Source organism: Rattus norvegicus, chromosome 6 (genome assembly GCF_036323735.1).
Source record: "Rattus norvegicus strain BN/NHsdMcwi chromosome 6, GRCr8, whole genome shotgun sequence".
Lineage (NCBI taxonomy): Eukaryota > Metazoa > Chordata > Mammalia > Rodentia > Muridae > Rattus > Rattus norvegicus.
This window is the reverse complement of record NC_086024.1, coordinates 37,093,250-37,112,907: the sequence shown is the minus strand read 5'-3', so window position 1 is coordinate 37,112,907 and position 19,658 is coordinate 37,093,250. Positions and strand designations below refer to the sequence as shown.

The window sequence follows — 19,658 nt, the reverse complement described above, 5'->3', positions numbered from 1 at the left end:
TTGTCCTCTTGGTTGCCCCTCCCTCTTCTCTTCCTCTGTTGCTCTGCTCCTCTCTCTTCCCAGCCCTGGCCTACTCTCTTCTGCTGGCCATGTTTAGTCAGGACTTTCCCAGACTCCTCTGATAAACAATTAAAAAAAAAAAAAAAAAAAAAAAAAAACTTCTCCCCAGCTGTCCCTAAGAGCATCCTACTCTCATTTTCCTTCAAGTAGTTTCTCCTTTAGGCGAAGGCTGTAGCTTTCCTTCTATAGTGCGACCTTGTGAGGGTCTACAGGAGGGGATCCAACACCCCTCCCCCACTTCCCTTGAGGCTCTAATCTGGCCTTGACTTGGAGCATGCATGAAGGGAGGTGGGGGCGGAGTCAGAGGGCGGAGAAGACAGTCCCGTGTACCCCAGTCTTCCCATTGCCAGAGTGCTTAGGGCCATGGGAAACAGAGAGGTCCCTGAAGACAGCGAGGTGACAGTCACTGCAAGAGTGGAAGAAGCAACCAAGAGAAGATGAGAGACCGGGATTGAAGGAACTAGTGTTCTCGCTGAAGGCCCCACCCGTCTGCACCCCTCCCACTCCTGCTAAAAAGCACCTCTTCCCGCCAATCAGATTTGAGATTCTCTCTCTGGCCTGGCCTGGGCCCTAGCTGGGGGACAGAAGTGGTTGTAACCGAAACTTCTTGCCTAGGGCTGCAAAACCTGAGACCGGACAAGGTAGGGAGCGGGTGATCTATCTTGAGGTTGCCGAACACCGAGTGTTCTTTCGAATCCTCCTCGAAGATCTTCAAATTCTGGCTAGAAGAGCAGGAAGTAGCGGCTGGAGGGAATTTCCTGTTTACTGATGGTGTCAGCGCAGGTCTGAGAGAGCCGCTCTGCGGTAGCTAATGTGAGCTGTGCCATCTTCCACCCTCCCCTGAGGCTGATTCATGAGTCTGCCCAGGATTAGAAGAAAGCGATCCAGTTCCCTCTGGTCCAGCCAGGTGCTTATCTCAGCGGCTCTCCTTTGCTGGCCTGGGCTGCAGGTAGCATTTCTGAAACCACTCAGAAAGCAGCAGCCTGCCCTGTTGGCACAGGCTGCCTGGTCCTGTGACTTTGATGTCACAGAGAAGGAAGAGAGGAGTGCTAAGGCTAGCAAAAACTATAATAAGTAGATAAAAATGAGGATGCTCAACTAAAGTCACATTTTAGAAAATGACAGGGCGGGTTGGGGATTTAGCTCAGTGGTAGAGCGCTTCCCTAACAAGCGCAAAGCCCTGGGTTCAGTCCCCAGCTCAGAAAAAAAAAGAGATATCTATCAGATATCTTAGGGCACTGCGGTGTTGGATCTACTGGAGGAAAAAAAAAAACAGCCTTTTGGGGCTGGGGATTTAGCTCAGTGGTAGAGCGTTTGCCTAGCAAGCACAAGGCCCTGGGTTTGGTCCCCAGCTCAGAAAAAAAGAAAAGAAAAGAAAAGAAAATGACAGAAAAAATATATATATATGGAGAAATGTCTTATTTTAGCTTACGGTTTGGCTGTACAGCTTAGGGGTATGGTCCATCATGGACAGAGAAGTTAAGGTGTCAGGAACTTAGATGCTGGTCACATTGCATCCACGGTGAGGAAGCAGAAAGAGATGAGTGCATTTAGCCCACTTTCTCATCTTAAAAAGCAATGCAGACAAGTCCCTCTGGGCCCAATTAGTGCCATAGGAATGTCCAGGGTGTGGGACCCCTCACTGGACTATCAGTAACTTACCAGTGGCCATGCTTGCAAAGAAAAATGGCTTCCTTCCCCAGCAGCCTTCCAACTGCCAATAGCTTTTGAGCCAAGGGAAAGAGGGCCTTGTGAGCTGTTGATCAGGTTTTTAGTGCTAGAGTATCCTGGGTTTTATCTTGTGAGTCCTAAAGGTATAGAAGGCCAGAGGATGTGGAGAGGCCCACATTGTGGCCCTATGATAGTCAGCCCAAGATTGTAGCTATGAAGATTGCGGACTCAGCGTGCCAGCCTGGTCACATGACCACTGTGCTCTTATCTAGGTTAGTGAGGGTGTGGTGACAGAGGGGATAAGAGTTCAACTCAACACAGAAGGAAGCAGAGTCTCCAAAGCCGTGATTGACAAGCCTGGTAACACTCAGCGGCAGCGGCACCTACGGTGGCTAATTTTGTGTCAATTTGATTAAGTCATGGAATACCTAGGTCAGGATATATCCATGAGGGTGTTTAGAATCTGTAGGCAGTGTGTGTGTGTGTGTGTGTGTGTGTGTGTGTGTGTGTGTGTGTGTGTAAGAGAGAGGGAGGCAGAAACAAACAGTGACACATACAGAGACAGAGACACAGACAGAAACAGACAGAGAGACACAAACAGAGTGACCCAGAGAGAGATAGACACACATGTAAAGACACAGACACAGAGACAGACAGAGAAGTCAGGCTAGACTTGAGTGTAAGCTACTTGATCAGCTGTCTGTCTGAAGCAAGTTGCTCTAGACTCACATGTCGACCATGTCACCTCTAGCTGGTAGCATTGTTCTGGGGTGTTATGGAGCCTTTTTTTTTTTTTTTTTTTTTTGTTTTTTTTTTTTTGTTTTTTTTTTTTTTTATTAACTTGAGTATTTCTTATATACATTTCGAGTGTTATTCCCTTTCCCGGTTTCCGGGCAAACATCCCCCTCCCCCCTCCCCTTCCTTATGGGTGTTCCCCTCCCAACCCTCCCACCATTGCCGCCCTCCCCCCATAGACTAGTTCACTGGGGGTTCAGTCTTAGCAGGACCCAGGGCTTCCCCTTCCACTGGTGCTCTTACTAGGATATTCATTGCTACCTATGGGGTCAGAGTCCAGGGTCAGTCCATGTATAGTCTTTAGGTAGTGGCTTAGTCCCTGGAAGCTCTGGTTGCTTGGCATTGTTGTACTTTTGGGGTCTCGAGCCCCTTCAAGCTCTTCCAGTTCTTTCTCTGATTCCTTCAATAGGGGACCTATTCTCAGTTCAGTGGTTTGCTGCTGGCATTCGCCTCTGTGTTTGCTGTATTCTGGCTGTGTCTCTCAGGAGTGATCTACATCCGGCTCCTGTCGGTCTGCACTTCTTTGCTTCATCCATCTAGTCCAATTGGGTGGCTGTATATGTATGGGCCAAATGTAGGACAGGCTCTGAATGGGTGTTCCTTCAGTCTCTGTTTTAATCTTTGCCTCTCCCTTCCCTGCCAAGGGTATTCTTTTTCCTCATTTAAAGAAGGAGTGAAGCATTCACATTTTGATCATCCGTCTTGAGTTTCGTTTGTTCTAGGGATCTAGGGTAATTCAAGCATTTGGGCTAATAGCCACTTATCAATGAGTGCATACCATGTATGTCTTTCTGTGATTGGGTTAGTTCACTCAGGATGATATTTTCCAGTTCCAACCATTTGCCTACGAATTTCATAAACTCGTTGCTTTTGATAGCTGAGTAGTATTCCATTGTGTAGATGTACCACATTTTCTGTATCCATTCCTCTGTTGAAGGGCATCTGGGTTCTTTCCATTTTCTGGCTATTATAAATAAGGCTGCGATGAACATAGTGGAGCACGTGTCTCTTTTATATGTTGAGGCATCTTTTGGGTATATGCCCAAGAGAGGTATAGCTGGATCCTCAGGCAGTTCAATGTCCAATTTTCTGAGGAACCTCCAGACTGATTTCCAGAATGGTTTTACCAGTCTGCAATCCCACCAACAATGGAGGAGTGTTCCTCTTTCTCCACAACCTCGCCAGCATCTGCTGTCACCTGAGTTTTTGATCTTAGCCAATCGCACTGGTGTGAGGTGAAATCTCAGGGTTGTTTTGATTTGCATTTCCCTTATGACTAAAGATGTTGAACATTTCTTTAGGTGTTTCTCAGCCATTCGGCATTCCTCAGCTGTGAATTCTTTGTTTAGCTCTGAACCCCATTTTTTAATAGGGTTATTTGTTTCCCTGCGGTCTAACTTCTTGAGTTCTTTGTATATTTTGGATATAAGGCCTCTATCTGTTGTAGGGTTGGTAAAGATCTTTTCCCAATCTGTTGGTTGCCGTTTTGTCCTAACCACAGTGTCCTTTGCCTTACAGAAGCTTTGCAGTTTTATGAGATCCCATTTGTCAATTCTTGATCTTAGAGCATAAGCCATTGGTGTTTTGTTCAGGAAATTTTTTCCAGTGCCCATGTGTTCCAGATGCTTCCCTAGTTTTTCTTCTATTAGTTTGAGTGTGTCTGGTTTGATGTGGAGGTCCTTGATCCACTTCGACTTAAGCTTTGTACAGGGTGATAAGCATGGATCGATCTGCATTCTTCTACATGTTGCCCTCCAGTTGAACCAGCACCATTTGCTGAAAATGCTATCTTTTTTCCATTGGATGGTTTTGGCTCCTTTGTCAAAAATCAAGTGACCATAGGTGTGTGGGTTCATTTCTGGGTCTTCAATTCTATTCCATTGGTCTATCTGTCTGTCTCTGTACCAATACCATGCAGTTTTTGTCACTATTGCTCTGTAATACTGCTTGAGTTCAGGGATAGTGATTCCCCCTGAAGTCCTTTTATTGTTGAGGATAGCTTTAGCTATCCTGGGTTTTTTGTTATTCCAGATGAATTTGCAAATTGTTCTGTCTAACTCTTTGAAGAATTGGATTGGTATTTTGATGGGGATTGCATTGAATCTGTAGATTGCTTTTGGTAAAATGGCCATTTTTACTATATTAATCCTGCCAATCCATGAGCATGGGAGATCTTTCCATCTTCTGAGGTCTTCTTCAATTTCTTTCTTCAGTGTCTTGAAGTTCTTATTGTACAGATCTTTTACTTGCTTGGTTAAAGTCACACCGAGGTACTTTATATTATTTGGGTCTATTATGAAGGGTGTCGTTTCCCTAATTTCTTTCTCGGCTTGTTTCTCTTTTGTATAGAGGAAGGCAACTGATTTATTTGAGTTAATTTTATACCCAGCCACTTTGCTGAAGTTGTTTATCAGCTTTAGTAGTTCTCTGGTGGAACTTTTGGGATCACTTAAATATACTATCATATCATCTGCAAATAGTGATATTTTGACCTCTTCTTTTCCGATCTGTATCCCTTTGATCTCCTTTTGTTGTCTGATTGCTCTGGCTAGAACTTCAAGAACTATATTGAATAAGTAGGGAGAGAGTGGGCAGCCTTGTCTAGTCCCTGATTTTAGTGGGATTGCTTCAAGTTTCTCTCCATTTAGTTTAATGTTAGCAACTGGTTTGCTGTATATGGCTTTTACTATGTTTAGGTATGGGCCTTGAATTCCTATTCTTTCCAGGACTTTTATCATGAAGGGGTGTTGAATTTTGTCAAATGCTTTCTCAGCATCTAATGAAATGATCATGTGGTTCTGTTCTTTCAGTTTGTTTATATAATGGATCACGTTGATGGTTTTCCGTATATTAAACCATCCCTGCATGCCTGGGATGAAGCCTACTTGATCATGGTGGATGATTGTTTTGATGTGCTCTTGAATTCGGTTTGCCAGAATTTTATTGAGTATTTTTGCGTCGATATTCATAAGGGAAATTGGTCTGAAGTTCTCTTTCTTTGTTGTGTCTTTGTGTGGTTTAGGTATAAGAGTAATTGTAGATTCGTAGAAGGAATTCGGTAGGGCTCCATCTGTTTCAATTTTGTGGAATAGTTTGGATAATATTGGTATGAGGTCTTCTATGAAGGTTTGATAGAATTCTGCACTAAACCCATCTGGACCTGGGCTCTTTTTGGTTGGGAGACCTTTAATGACTGCTTCTATTTCCTTAGGAGTTATGGGGTTGTTTAACTGGTTTATCTGTTCCTGATTTAACTTTGATACCTGGTATCTGTCTAGGAGATAGTCCATTTCCTGAAGATTTTCAAATTTTGTTGAATATAGGTTTTTATAGTAAGATCTGATGATTTTTTGAATTTCCTCTGAATCTGTAGTTATGTCTCCCTTTTCATTTCTGATTTTGTTAATTTGGACGCACTCTCTGTGTCCTCTCGTTAGTCTGGCTAAGGGTTTATCTATCTTGTTGATTTTCTCAAAGAACCAACTTTTGGTCCTGTTGATTCTTTCTATGGTCCTTTTTGTTTCTACTTGGTTGATTTCAGCTCTGAGTTTGATTATTTCCTGCCTTCTACTCCTCCTGGGTGTATTTGCTTCTTTTTGTTCTAGAGCTTTTAGGTGTGCTGTCAAGCTGCTGACATATGCTCTTTCCTGTTTCTTTCTGCAGGCACTCAGCGCTATGAGTTTTCCTCTTAGCACAGCTTTCATTGTGTCCCATAAGTTTGAGTATGTTGTATCTTCATTTTCATTAAATTCTAAAAAGTTTTTAATTTCTTTCTTTATTTCTTCCTTGACCAGGTTATCATTGAGTAGAGCATTGTTCAATTTCCACGTATATGTGGGCATTCTTCCCTTATTGTTATTGAAGACCAGTTTTAGGCCGTGGTGGTCCGATAGCACGCATGGGATTATTTCTATCTTTCTGTACCTGTTGAGGCCCGTTTTTTGACCAATTATATGGTCAATTTTGGAGAAAGTACCATGAGGAGCTGAGAAGAAGGTATATCCTTTTGCTTTAGGATAGAATGTTCTATAAATATCCGTTAAGTCCATTTGGCTCATGACTTCTCTTAGTCTGTCGACATCACTGTTTAATTTCTGTTTCCATGATCTGTCCATTGATGAGAGTGGGGTGTTGAAATCTCCCACTATTATTGTGTGAGGTGCAATGTGTGTTTTGAGCTTTAGTAAGGTTTTTTTTACGTATGTAGGTGCCCTTGTATTTGGGGCATAGATATTTAGGATTGAGAGTTCATCTTGGTGGATTTTTCCTTTGATGAATATGAAGTGTCCTTCCTTATCTTTTTTGATGACTTTTAGTTGGAAATTGATTTTATTTGATATTAGAATGGCTACTCCAGCTTGCTTCTTCTGACCATTTGCTTGGAAAGTTGTTTTCCAGCCTTTCACTCTGAGGTAGTGTCTGTCTTTGTCTCTGAGGTGTGTTTCCTGTAGGCAGCAGAATGCAGGGTCCTCGTTGCATATCCAGTTTGTTAATCTATGTCTTTTTATTGGGGAGTTGAGGCCATTGATATTGAGAGATATTAAGGAATAGTGATTATTGTTACCCTTTATATTCATATTTGGATGTGAGGTTATGTTTGTGTGCTTTCATTCTCTTTGTTTTGTTGCCAAGACGATTAGTTTCTTGCTTCTTCTAGGGTATAGCTTGCCTCCTTATGTTGGGCTTTACCATTTATTATCCTTTGTAGTGCTGGATTTGTAGAAAGATATTGTGTAAATTTGGTTTTGTCATGGAATATCTTGGTTTCTCCATCAATGTTAATTGAGAGTTTTGCTGGATACAGTAACCTGGGCTGGCATTTGTGTTCTCTTAGGGTCTGTATGACATCAGTCCAGGATCTTCTGGCCTTCATAGTTTCTGGCGAGAAGTCTGGTGTGATTCTGATAGGTCTCCCTTTATATGTTACTTGACCTTTTTCCCTTACTGCTTTTAATATTCTTTCTTTATTTTGTGCGTTTGGTGTTTTGACAATTATGTGACGGGAGGTGTTTCTTTTCTGGTCCAATCTATTTGGAGTTCTGTAGGCTTCTTGTATGCCTATGGGTATCTCTTTTTTTAGGTTAGGGAAGTTTTCTTCTATGATTTTGTTGAAGATATTTACTGGTCCTTTGAGCTGGGAGTCTTCACTCTCTTCTATACCTATTATCCTTAGGTTTGATCTTCTCATTGAGTCCTGGATTTCCTGTATGTTTTGGACCAGTAGCTTTTTCCGCTTTACATTATCTTTGACAGTTGAGTCAATGATTTCTATGGAATCTTCTGCTCCTGAGATTCTCTCTTCCATCTCTTGTATTCTGTTGGTGAAGCTTGTATCTACAGCTCCTTGTCTCTTCTTTTGGTTTTCTATATCCAGGGTTGTTTCCATGTGTTCTTTCTTGATTGCTTCTATTTCCATTTTTAATTCCTTCATCTGTTTGATTGTGTTTTCCTGGAATTCTTTCAGGGATTTTTGCCATTCCTCTCTGTAGGCCTCTACTTGTTTATTAATGATTTCCTGTGTTTCCCTAAGTGTGTTCACGTCTTTCTTGAAGTCCTCCAGCATCATGATCAAATATGATTTTGAAACTAGATCTTGCTTTTCTGGTGTGTTTGGATATTCCATGTTTGTTTTGGCGGGAGAATTGGGCTCCGATGATGGCATGCAGTCTTGGTTTCTGTTGCTTGGGTTCCTGCGCTTGCCTCTCGCCATCAGATTATCTCTAGTGTTACTTTGTTCTGCTATTTCTGACAGTGGCTAGACTGACCTATAAGCCTGTGTGTCAGGAGTGCTGTAGACCTGTTTTCCTCTCTTTCAGTCAGTTATGGGGACAGTGTGTTCTGCTTTCCGGCGTGTAGTTTTTCCTCTCTACAGGTCTTCAGCTGTTCTTGTGGGCCTGTGTCTTGAGTTCACCAGGCAGCTTTCTTGCAGCAGAAAATTTGGTCTTACCTGTGGTCCTGAGGCTCAGGTTCGCTCGTGGGGTGCTGCCCAGGGGCTCTCTGCAGCGGCAGCAACCAGGAAGACCTGTGCCGCCCCTTCCGGGAGCTTCAGTGCACCAGGGTTCCAGATGGTCTTTGGCTTTTTCCTCTGGCGTCCGAGATGTGTGTGCAGGGAGCATTCTCTTCTGGTTTCCCAGGCTTGTCTGCCTCTCTGAAGGTTTAGCTCTCCCTCCCACGGGATTTGGGTGCAGAGAACTGTTTATCTGGTCTGTTTCTTTCAGGTTCCGGCGGTGTCTCAGGCGCAGAAGTCCTGCCGCTCCTGGGCCCTCCCCCACGGGAGCCCAGAGGCCTTATACAGTTTCCTCTTGGGCCAGGGATGTGGGCAGGGGTGAGCAGTGTTGGTGGTCTCTTCCGCTCTGCAGCCTCAGGAGTGCCCACCTGACCAGGCGGTTGGGTCTCTCCATGGAGCCTTTTTAGAGATGGAACCAAGCTGGCTGACACAGGGCTGTTGGGGGAGAAGCTGGAAGGGTCTCTCCCAGTCTCATTCCAGCCTCGTCTTTTCTGTTTCCTGATCAGCCATCTAGTAAGCTGCTTCACCCTCTTTGAACAGCAACTACTCCTACCACAGTGAAGATTGCCATGCTCCCCAACCCTGGGGTCAACACCCCCCCACTGCAGTGTTGGTTCTGTTTGGGGGGGGGCGTACTCCCCCGTGGCCAACCCCTCCCCCATCTGGTTCTGCTTGCCAGTGCTCACCCTGCCTTGCTAACCCCACTGTGAAACTGACCTAAAGGGACTTCTTCCTCACCTTAGTGGTCCCTGTAAGGTAGTCCATCCAGCAATGAGAAAAGAAATGAATAGGAGACATGTCTGGCCTTACAGAGAAATCGTAAGGATGGAATTAGACCATGTCGATTACGCCTCTCACGCCTCAGCACATGGGGCGGGGAATTAAAAGTGCATGCTCTCCTTCTGGTGGCTGCTGACATCAGGAGTCACGTGGTAGCAGAAGGGCAAGACCAGATGACAGGGCTATGCTGGGCCCATGTGCTAGGCACGCAAAGGCTCCACAGCAGGACGTGGCTGCAGCCTGAGGTGTTTCTGCCACTTGAATCCCATGACCTAGGAGATCCTACTGTGGTGGGAAAGGATAGAAAGTGGAATTTGACCAGTCAACTGGGGTTAATTCTTCTATAAACCCTAGGCCATGCATGGCCTCTGTTGTAGAGACTGGAAATCCTTTGGCACATATCTGGGCCCTACAATAAGCAGAGCATTTGAGCTGGGAGACAAAGCCGAAACTGCCTGTTGCAGACGGAGCCCCACCAGTACCATCAAAGGCTGAAGCCACACAGCCCCAGCAGCCAGGTCTGATAGGAGAGAAGAGGTATATCTGGGACTGAGTCAGAGCAGCACAGAGGGGCCAAGGTAGCCCAGAAAGCCCACTGTCCCTTTCTCTCAAGTCATGCCCACGGCTGTATGGAGGATCTGAAGCACAAATGAAGGAGGCCAAGCCCTGGCTACTTTCCACGTATGTTCACTTGGCACGAGTGTGAGACCAAGATGGATAACGGCTGAAGGACAGCCTCTAACGGGATTGTAGAGGACACGGCTTTTCACCCACTTGGTTTTCATCCACTTCCTCCTTCCTTCAGGAGGCACCCGTGGCTTGTCTCTGACACCCCCTCTCCTACCCCCTGTCTTCTCTAATAGAACCTGACATTTGTACTCGGGTCTGTTCCCTGACTCTTTCATCGGCCCGTGAAACACTCAGATGCCATTCATCTTCTATGAAAACTAAACTCTACTGTCTTTTTTTTTTTCCCTAGCCAAGTCTTAAGTGCATCAAGGGGAACTATCCATTTCTCCCTCCCCTGGTCCTTCTCATCTGTCAGGCCTCTGTGCCTGCCTTTTTCTCCATGGCTCTGCCTCTTAAGAGATGCTTGCCCCACCTCTCAGCATCCCTCATGGCTGTCAGCTAACTGCAAACCATACTTGCTGTCTGTAAAATCAATCAATCTCTTCCCCCCCCTCTCTCCCTGTCTTTTTTAAAGAATTATTTACTCATTTTACATATGTGAGTACACTATCACTGTCTTCAGATGCACCAGAAGAGGGCATTGGCTCCCATTACAGATGGTAGTGAGCCACCATGTGGTTGCTGGGAATTGAACTCAAGACCTCTGGAAGAGCAGTTCTCTTAAACCACTGAGCCAGGGTTGGGGATTTAGCTCAGTGGTAGAGCGCTTGCCTAGCAACCGCAAGGCCCTGGGTTTGGTCCCCAGCTCCGAAAAAAAGAAAAAGAAAAAAAAAGAAAAAAAAAAACAAAAAACAAAAAACAAAAAACAAAAAACAAAAAACCACTGAGCCATCTCTCCAGCCCATAAAATCTCTTACAGCCTTTTCACTTGTGTCACAGTATTCCTTGGGCCTACTCCGCATGAGGCAAAGAATAGCTTATTAGGAGCATACATCTCAGCATGTCACATGCTGTATTAGTCTCCCAATGCAACTGGGCCTAAGCACACAAACCAAACAGCTTAAACAACAGAAATTAATTGTTGGAGGCTGACGGTTCAAAAGCAAGGTGCTGTTGGGATTGGTTTCTGTCTTGTAGTCCTTGTCTCTGCACCCACTCATGGCCTTTCCTCTGGACCTTCATGTAGCCTTCCTCTCGATATAACCTTTTCAGTTCTCTCTCTCTCTCTCTCTCTCTCTCTCTCTCTCTCTCTCTCTCTCTCTCTGATTTATTCATTTTTATTTTTTTGGCATTGGTGTTTTGCCTGCATATACATCTCTACGAGGGTCCCAGATCCCTGGAATTGGAGTTACAAACACTTGTGAGCTGCCATGTGGGTGCTGGAATTTAAACCTGAGTCCTCTGGAAGATTAGCTAATACTTTTAACCCTTGCATCATCTTTCCAGTCTCCCTGTTATCTCTTCTTAATAGCGCCAGTCCTTTGGGTCCAGGAATAGGACCTCACTTGAGTTCCCTTGTAAGGGCCCTGTCTTGTGTCAACTTGACACAAGCTAGAATTCTTTGAAAGGAGGGTACTTCAATTGAGAAGATGTCTCCATAAGACCAGTTTCTTAGTTAGTGATTGATGGGGGACAGTTCAGCCCATTGTAGGTGGTGCCATCCCTGTGCTGGTGGCTCTGGGTTCTAAGCAGACTTAGTAAACCATGAGGAGCAAGCCAGTAAGCAGCATCCCTCCATAGCCTCTGCATCTGCTCCTGCCTTCAGGAACTCTCCTGCCCTGCTTAAGTTCCTTCCCTTGCTGCTTCTGATGATGAACTGATACATGGAATTGTGAGTGAAATAATCCCTTTCCTCCCCAAGTTGCCTTTGGTCATGGTGTTTCATCACAGCAATAATAACCATAAGATAGGCCCCCTCTCATTTAGTTACTTTGGGGATTATGGCTACAATGTAAACATTTTGCAGAGACATTGTTAAGCTATAGTGCATGCCTGCACATTTGTGTTGCTCTCAGAGAAGGACAGACTCCTTTGCAGGACTCTGCCGAACTGTTTTTTTAATTTGCCAATTCTCTAAGCTCATCTAGTAGTCATTTTTCCCTTTCTGTCCCTTATGTCTCAACCCCAAAACATGCAGGCTTCTTAATTTTCTCAGCATACAGTGTTTCTTCTCCCTTAAGTTTTCTTCTTTCCCATCTCCTCCTATTCCTTCATAATGTGTACTTGTTACTCAAAATTCAGCCCACATCTCTCCTTAGTAAGTTTTGCATACCTCATCTCCAAGTCAGAGCCCTGTCTTGGGTTTTTCTTTTCTTTTCTTTTTTCTTTTTTTCGGAGCTGGGGACCGAACCCAGGGCCTTGCGCTTGCTAGGCAAGCGCTCTACCTCTGAGCTAAATCCCCAACCCCCTGTCTTGGGTTTTTCTACTCGTGTCTCCCTTCTCCCGCAGTACTTAACACCTTGCAATGGAATCTTGTTTTGTTTAATGCTTCTTTTTTTCTACTAGTTGGTACTATGGAATAAAAGTACCAACAGAGTAGACATCATATCTGTTTGTCCACTTGCTGCTGCCTCCCTGACACCCAACACAAAGCATCAAATACACACAGTGCTTAAATATAATCATTGAAATAATGTTTATAGGTTGAAGGTAGATTTAAAAAAAAACTATAACATTTTCAGATTAAAGGAAGAAATAGTAGTCATGGTCAATAATTTAAAAGTCCAACCCATGGTAAAAGTGGGTAAGATAATAATTTTATAACCTGATCAATTTTGGAAATTGTGGTGGTTTGATAGGTATGGCCCCCATGTGCTGGAATGCTTGGCCCATAGGTATGGCACTATTAGGAGGTGTGGCCTTGTTGGAGGAAGTGCGTCACTGTGTAGGTGGGCTTTGAGGACTTGTATATCCTCAAGCTACATCCAGTATGGTACATAATCTCCTTCTGCTGCCTTTGGATCAAGATGTAGAAAGCTCTTGGCTCCTCCAGCACCATTACAAGATGTCTTTCTGCATGGTGCCATGCTTCCTGCCATGATGATAATAGACTAAACCTCAAAACTTGTAAGCCAGCCCCAAATTAAATGTTTTCTTTTATAAGAGTTGCCATGGCCATGGTAACTTCACAGCAATGAAACTCTAACTAAGACAGTTATGGCACAAAAAATCCTAGCTAGAGTCTATAATGGTGATTGGTAAAGTTCTATCTCTGCTCACACCATTCAAAAGTAAAAACTTTTTTTCTTTTTTTCTTTTTTTGGGAGCTGGGGACCGAACCCAGGACCTTGTGTTTGCTAGGCAAGCGCTCTACCACTGAGCTAATTCCCCAACCCCAAAACTTTTTTTTAAAGATGGCTGAATGCACTGTGAAAATCAATATGGAGGTTTCTCAAAAACTGAAAATGGGGCTGGAGAGATGGCTCAGTGTTTAAGAGCACCGACTGCTCTTCCAGATGTCCTGAGTTCAAATCCCACCAACCATCTATACTGTGATCTGCCTCCAGAATGCTAGGATTTGAGGGTGAGCCACTGTCACCAGGCCTCGGGAATCCTTCTATGTCTTCATGCTTACTGCTGTGATACTCATAATAGCCAGGAAATGGAGCCAACTAGTTGTTCACCAACAACAGACACATGGATAAAACAAGCATGGTACATTCATTCATACAATGGAAGGTTTGCAGCCATCAAGAAAAATGAAATCATGACATTTGCAGGTAGATGAATACGACTGGAAATCTGTTTGCTTATGTAAAGCAAAGCAAGTCACAAACGTTTTCTCCCACATGGGGAAACTGGATTCATAATTATCTATATTTGTGTGTATATATACACATAGACATATATGTATACACACAATGTAGATTGTGTGTGTGTGTGTGTGTGTGTGTGTGTGTGTGTGTGGGGAGAGAGAGAGAGACAGAGAGAGAGAGACAGAGAGAGAGAGAGAACTGGGGCTTGTGTGAGCTTTTGAAACCACAAAGCCCACTCCCAGTGACACACCTCCAACAAGCCACACCTCCTAATCCTTCCTAAACAGTTCACCAACCTGGAACCAAGCATTCAATACCTGAGCCCATGTGGACCATTCTCATTCAAACCATGACAGGGTTCATGTTAAGGGAAAAGATCCTAAGGTGGGGGGAACTAGAGTAATAATTGAGTATGAGTAGTTGGGAAGCATAAGCTGGGAGGATTGGGAGAAGAAAGTGAGCCAACTAGAGCACAGCGGCATTGAGGAGGGGAGTAGGGAGGGGAATGAATGAGAACAAAGTACAGTGATGCCAGGGCAAAATCTTACTTTTCATGATAACCTAAATTTAAAAGGGCTGAAAAGTTTCAATCCATGCTTCTTTGCAATCAATTCTTTGCTGTTCCTTCTACACAATAAGGAGGAGTGCCCGATTATCTTGTTCCAGATGGCTCTTGTGCCCATTCTTAGCCAACAGAATCCACAGAAGTAATGTTATAGGAAACCTGTGTCCCACAGCCTCTTGTGTTCTTATGGCGTCTCTTCATCCCCTTGGACTCTTGCCTTAAGACCACCGAGTAGAGACGCTGGGTTAGCAGCCCAGAGAGTGAAAGGCCACACTAAGCACGATCAAGATGACTCAAAACAATCGCCTCCAACTTACAGACATGAGAATGAGACTCCTCGAGGCCTCTGTCTCTGTCAGCATTCCAGCCAAAACCAGTCATTAAGGGAGCCAAGAGATACCATCAAGGAAGCTGGCAGAGTTTGGGAGAATAAAGGTCTGCTAGACAGATTGTTACCAGAAGACTCGATGGGTTGCTAGTCCTAATTAACCTGAGACAAATTGACTTCCCTCTTCTCTGCCACCTCACTGTCTCCCTGTCACACGAGTATCAGTCACCAAACTTCCAAACAATCGCTGTTCCCAGTCATAGAGCCAAAGAAGAAGGTGGACAGACAGAACAGAGGATCTTCAACTATGTCTCTGTGTAACTCTGACTGAGTCAGGATGTAAGGACAGCCTCAGAGGCCACTTTCTTGTAGAAGCTGGCAGCACTGCGCCCCTGCGACATGAAAGCCCCCAAGTGAGAAGCCAGAGGCATCTCATACTCCCCGGGGTTGCCTGCAGCTTCTATACCTGCAATGCAACCCCGGGTTTCTGTTCAGAGGAAAAGCTCCTTCCAATGATGGAACACATCTGCAAATGTTAGAAGTCCTCCTACATGTCCTTACACAGACCCGTCCAAAGGCAGAATCAGCCATGGCAGCACAGTTTGTGGTCCAATAAAATAAAATAAAATAAAACAACAACAACAACAAAACCCAAAAAACAAAACAAAACCCAAACACCAAAAACCCCGGGCTGGAGAGATGGCTTAGTAGTTAAGAGCTCCGACTGCTCTTCTAGAGGTCCTCAGTTCAATTCCCAGCAACCACATGGTGGCTCACAAACATCTGTAATGAGGTCTGGTGTGTCTGAAGACAGCTACAGTGTACTCGTACATATTAAATACATAAATAAATAAACAAACAAACAAATAAATATTTAAAAAAACCAAAAAAACCCAAATGTTTCAACACAAGACAGATAAGTATTTACCAAATGGGACACTTGAATACATAAATGTGGTTAAACTTCAAAATGATTATCACTGAGTAGAATCAGGATGTTGAAGCCACAAAAAGTATACTATGAAAGTTCAAACCAGGTGTGGTGACAAACACCTTTAATCCCAGGACTCGGGAGGCAGAGATCTTTGTGAATTCCGGGCCAGCCTGGTCTACAGAATGAGTTTCAGGACATCCAGGGGGGATTACACAGAGAAATCCTGTCTCAAGATAAACAAACGAAAACAAGAAAAGGAAGGAAGGAAGGAGAGAGAGAAAGAAAGAAGGAAAGAAAGAAAGAAAGAAAGAAGGAAAGAAAGAAAAGAACAGAAAAGAAATGGGGAGTTCAAAATCAAGTATTTAGGACGCACTTGAGTTTTTAGCTGTTTATACACAGAGGTATAAAATAACACCTCTGAGGGAGAGGGCTTCCGGGGGACAGGACTGAGTAGGGGTACACCAGAGCTTTGAATACGTGTCCATGATTTAAGAAAACTGCAGAAAAGTCAGCAACTGCAAAACTAGATAGATGGCAGATATTACTGTCTACATTTTATGTTTTAGAATCATAAGATAAAAAAGTATATTAAGTCCCCTTCTCGGGTTGGGGATTTAGCTCAGTGGTAGAGCGCTTGCCTAGGAAGCGCAAGGCCCTGGGTTCAGTCCCCAGCTCCGGAAAAAAAAAAAAAAAAGAACCAAAATAAAAAAAAAAAGTCCCCTTCTCTCCTGACCAAATATCTTTTCTTTAGTTCAGTGTCTCCCGTGTAATGACATAGAGTGTCTTTATGTATAGAGTATCTGGCTGATTTGGAACTTGCTATGTAGATCAGGCTGGACTTGATTTTGTGGTAACCTTGACTTTGCCTTCCAAATACTGGGATTATAGCTGTGTGCTACCACACAACCAACAGACAATGAAGGTTTAAACTAGGGAGCAAGACAGTGCTTCTACAACTCTGACATTCGGATTTCTTGGAGATCTTGTTAAAATCTGTATTGCAAATTTGTAGATCCAGGGATAAGTTAGAACCTGAGAGTCTGCATTCCCAAAGCTTCTAGAACATGCAAAATAAGCTTGCCCTCAGACCACACTTTGCCTAGGGTCCTGCTGAGTCCCTTCCAGTTATATGAATCTAGGTGTGTTCTAGAGTCCCACTGACATCCTGAAATGTTCAAGCCTGTATAGGTAGGTGGTATTAGGATGGATGGAAGTGGGAGAAAGGCCTGGGTCTGTGGAAACATCAGGGTTCCAGACAGTGGCTCAACCTTCTACACTGATATAAATCTAGCTCTCTTATGCTTTTGGCCCCTCACATGTAACTCAGGGCCCTGGAATCCAAACACACACACACACACACACACACACACACACACACACACACACACACACACACACACACACGGAGAAGGGGAACGGGGAATGGCAAGGGAGGGGGATAGAGGGAGGGATATTGGTAACATTTAAGTGGCCAGCAAGGTCAAAAGCTGCAGGTTAGAGGGCTGGTAATTCAGTGTAACAGGCTGAACACTGAGGCATGCATTCTATGTTACAGTCTTGGGTTAGACTCTTTTTTTTTTTTTTTTTAGGGGAACAGATGAAGAGATGAAGGCCTTCAACTAATTGGATGAGGCCCACCTAAAACATTGAATGTAATCTACTTTACTCCAAGACACGGCTTTTGGTGTTAACCTGTCTTTTAAGAAAACGCTCTCGGGGGTTGGGGATTTAGCTCAGTGGTAGAGCGCTTGCCTAGGAAGCGCAAGGCCCTGGGTTCGGTCCCCAGCTCCGGGGGGGGGGGGGGGGGGAGGAAAAAAAGAAAAAAAAAAGAAGAAGAAAACGCTCTCGAGTTTAAGTGGGTGTTGTCTGATGGGACATCTGAGCAATGTAGTCTGGCCAAGTGAAACATACATCCATCACAGTCCCTAGTAGGAGCCCTAGGGTGCTGAGCGCAATGAGCCCGATTAGCAGTGTTTCGCTGGCCTTGCAGCTACTCAACTGCTGCGGGAGCCGGGGCTGGGAGCCGGGGCTGGGAGAGGGTTATTCATGCATGAAGTGTCTCCAGGAAAGCGCTTTCCTTGTCTCCGATGATCACCCCAGACTTTACCTCAGATGCCTTTCCTCTCTGCTGATTCTGCTCTGTGTTGTGCCCTGTCATAAATCACATCTGATACGGATCTTTCCAGTCCTATCACTGGATTATTGATCAAGGGCAATCTTGGAGACGCCTATTCTGCTTTGATCTGGACTTGGCCCGCCTCCAGCTCCAGTGAGCAGCGCCTCTCCCTGACCCTATACTCCGCAGCTCCCCATTCAGCCACCTATACCGTATCCAAATCGGCTGAGCCATCTCGTGCCTCGCATGTGCTAACTTCCACGATACCAAGTCTCAGCATGTTTCGTTAACTGGTGCTGCAGAGCACGCCACCTCCAGACCCTGTGGCTTAAGACAACAATAGCTCATCGCTTCTCCTATCTCCGTGGGTTGATGAGTCAGGCGGTTCTTCTGCTTCCCAGGGGTTGACCGGGAATCTAGGGTGGAAATCTCTACTGGCTCCACCCACTCAGATGGCAGCACCGGCTGTTAGTTCAACTGAGGCTAATGCCCAAGGTCACAGTTCTCTTCCATTTGAGGCTTCTGTGTGAGACTGGTTGATTTTCTTCAGAGCACGGTGGGTCGGTTCCAGGAAAAAAAAATATATTCATAAAGAGCAAGAACATAGCAAGCTGCAGCTTGCATCAATCATGCTGATAAACCATTGAGGTAAGCCAGTGCCCAGACCAAGCTCAGCACCGTCACGGGAGGGAGCTACACAAAGAGACTAGTGCTTGAGTTCACTGGAGATCGCCAAACTCAGTATGTCATTTATTCAAGTCTTCTTGGACCTTTTTATGGCCCTCCTGTGTATTTAACTTATAGCACTTACCCCATCAGCTTGAAGCAGTATGTTTGGTTGCAAGAATTTTCTTGAACTGGAGCTCCTTTGAGAGCAAACACCATCTCTCCGTCCTCCCACTATCCCAGTCCTAACTACGCTGCGCTAGAAGGATTCATGGTGAATTGGGGGAAGACATGATTACCATCTATTTCCTACTTGCCAAACTCAGGCCCTATCGTAGTCACCTCAGTTAGACTCTGGAAGTCGAATAGACACTGTCCTCACTCAGAGTGTGCAGCCAGGTCCTGGAAATAGATTCCTGGCAGATCGGAAGCATCTAATAACCCTTGGTGGAAAGAATAAACACATGACTGAGCGAACTTCCTAGTTAATCATTGAGATTTTCAAGTCACCCGATTCTTTCTCTTTGTGACAGGCTCTCCCTCTGGTGCCCTGGCTGGCTCGGAAGGTACTATGTAGGTGGAACTGCCCTAAACCTCTTAAGGAACCACCTGCCTCCACCCCCTGGGGTGCTAGGGTTATTGATGGGTTCCACGGTATCTTGTTTTTCAGTTTATATATATGTTTTTAGACATGCTCTGTGGTCAGGTTGAGAAAGAACACAGATGAAGCAGGTCCATCAGAGATGTCTTTAGGAAGCTTCTCTGGTCTCTCTTTGGGACTATTCCGTAGGAACACAGTTTCACTTGCTAAATCATGTTGTACAGCTTTGTGTCTCTGGGTTAGGAAAGGACAAGGCACACCCCACAGATGTGTTCTCTGCTTCCCAGACTCTGGGGTTCAGAGCTCCTAATGCAGGCTCCATCTGGCTCTATAAATAGTCACAGACACATCTTCAGCGGCAACACACTAGAGTGTGGCAATCCATTGTGAACTCAGCTCCTCCCTATTGCAAAATTCTGACTTCATCAGAGAACAGCAGGGGTGAATCATTCCCTGTACAGAGGTTCCAATGACATCATTTACTTTTTAAGAACCAGAGGGAGAGGGAGATGGGAGAGAGAGAAGTTGGTGTTCTGTTCTGTGTTCCTCTTTGGGGACAAGGTACTTTACTCCGCTGTAGGCACCCCGGGAACTACTCCTTACCTAAGACCTCTTCCAGCTTCTGTCTTTTGAATGTCATGTTTAAAACTCAAATAAAAGGTTTGACCTAGTGGTTTGGTTATTCAATATGGTCAATCCTGAAACATATATACAAGTAACAAGTAACCTGAGTAGGTTATATTTAGGAGT

General features: G+C 44.6%; 1 long non-coding RNA gene across 1 annotated transcript; it reads left to right on the top strand.

Moving 5' to 3' along the window:
- Nucleotides 1–237: 237 nt before the first annotated feature.
- Nucleotides 238–19,578, top strand: LOC108351200 (uncharacterized). Its single transcript, XR_001838327.3, has 2 exons — nt 238–701; nt 17,115–19,578. It is a non-coding gene; the product is annotated as an uncharacterized LOC108351200 (long non-coding RNA).
- Nucleotides 19,579–19,658: the final 80 nt, after the last annotated feature.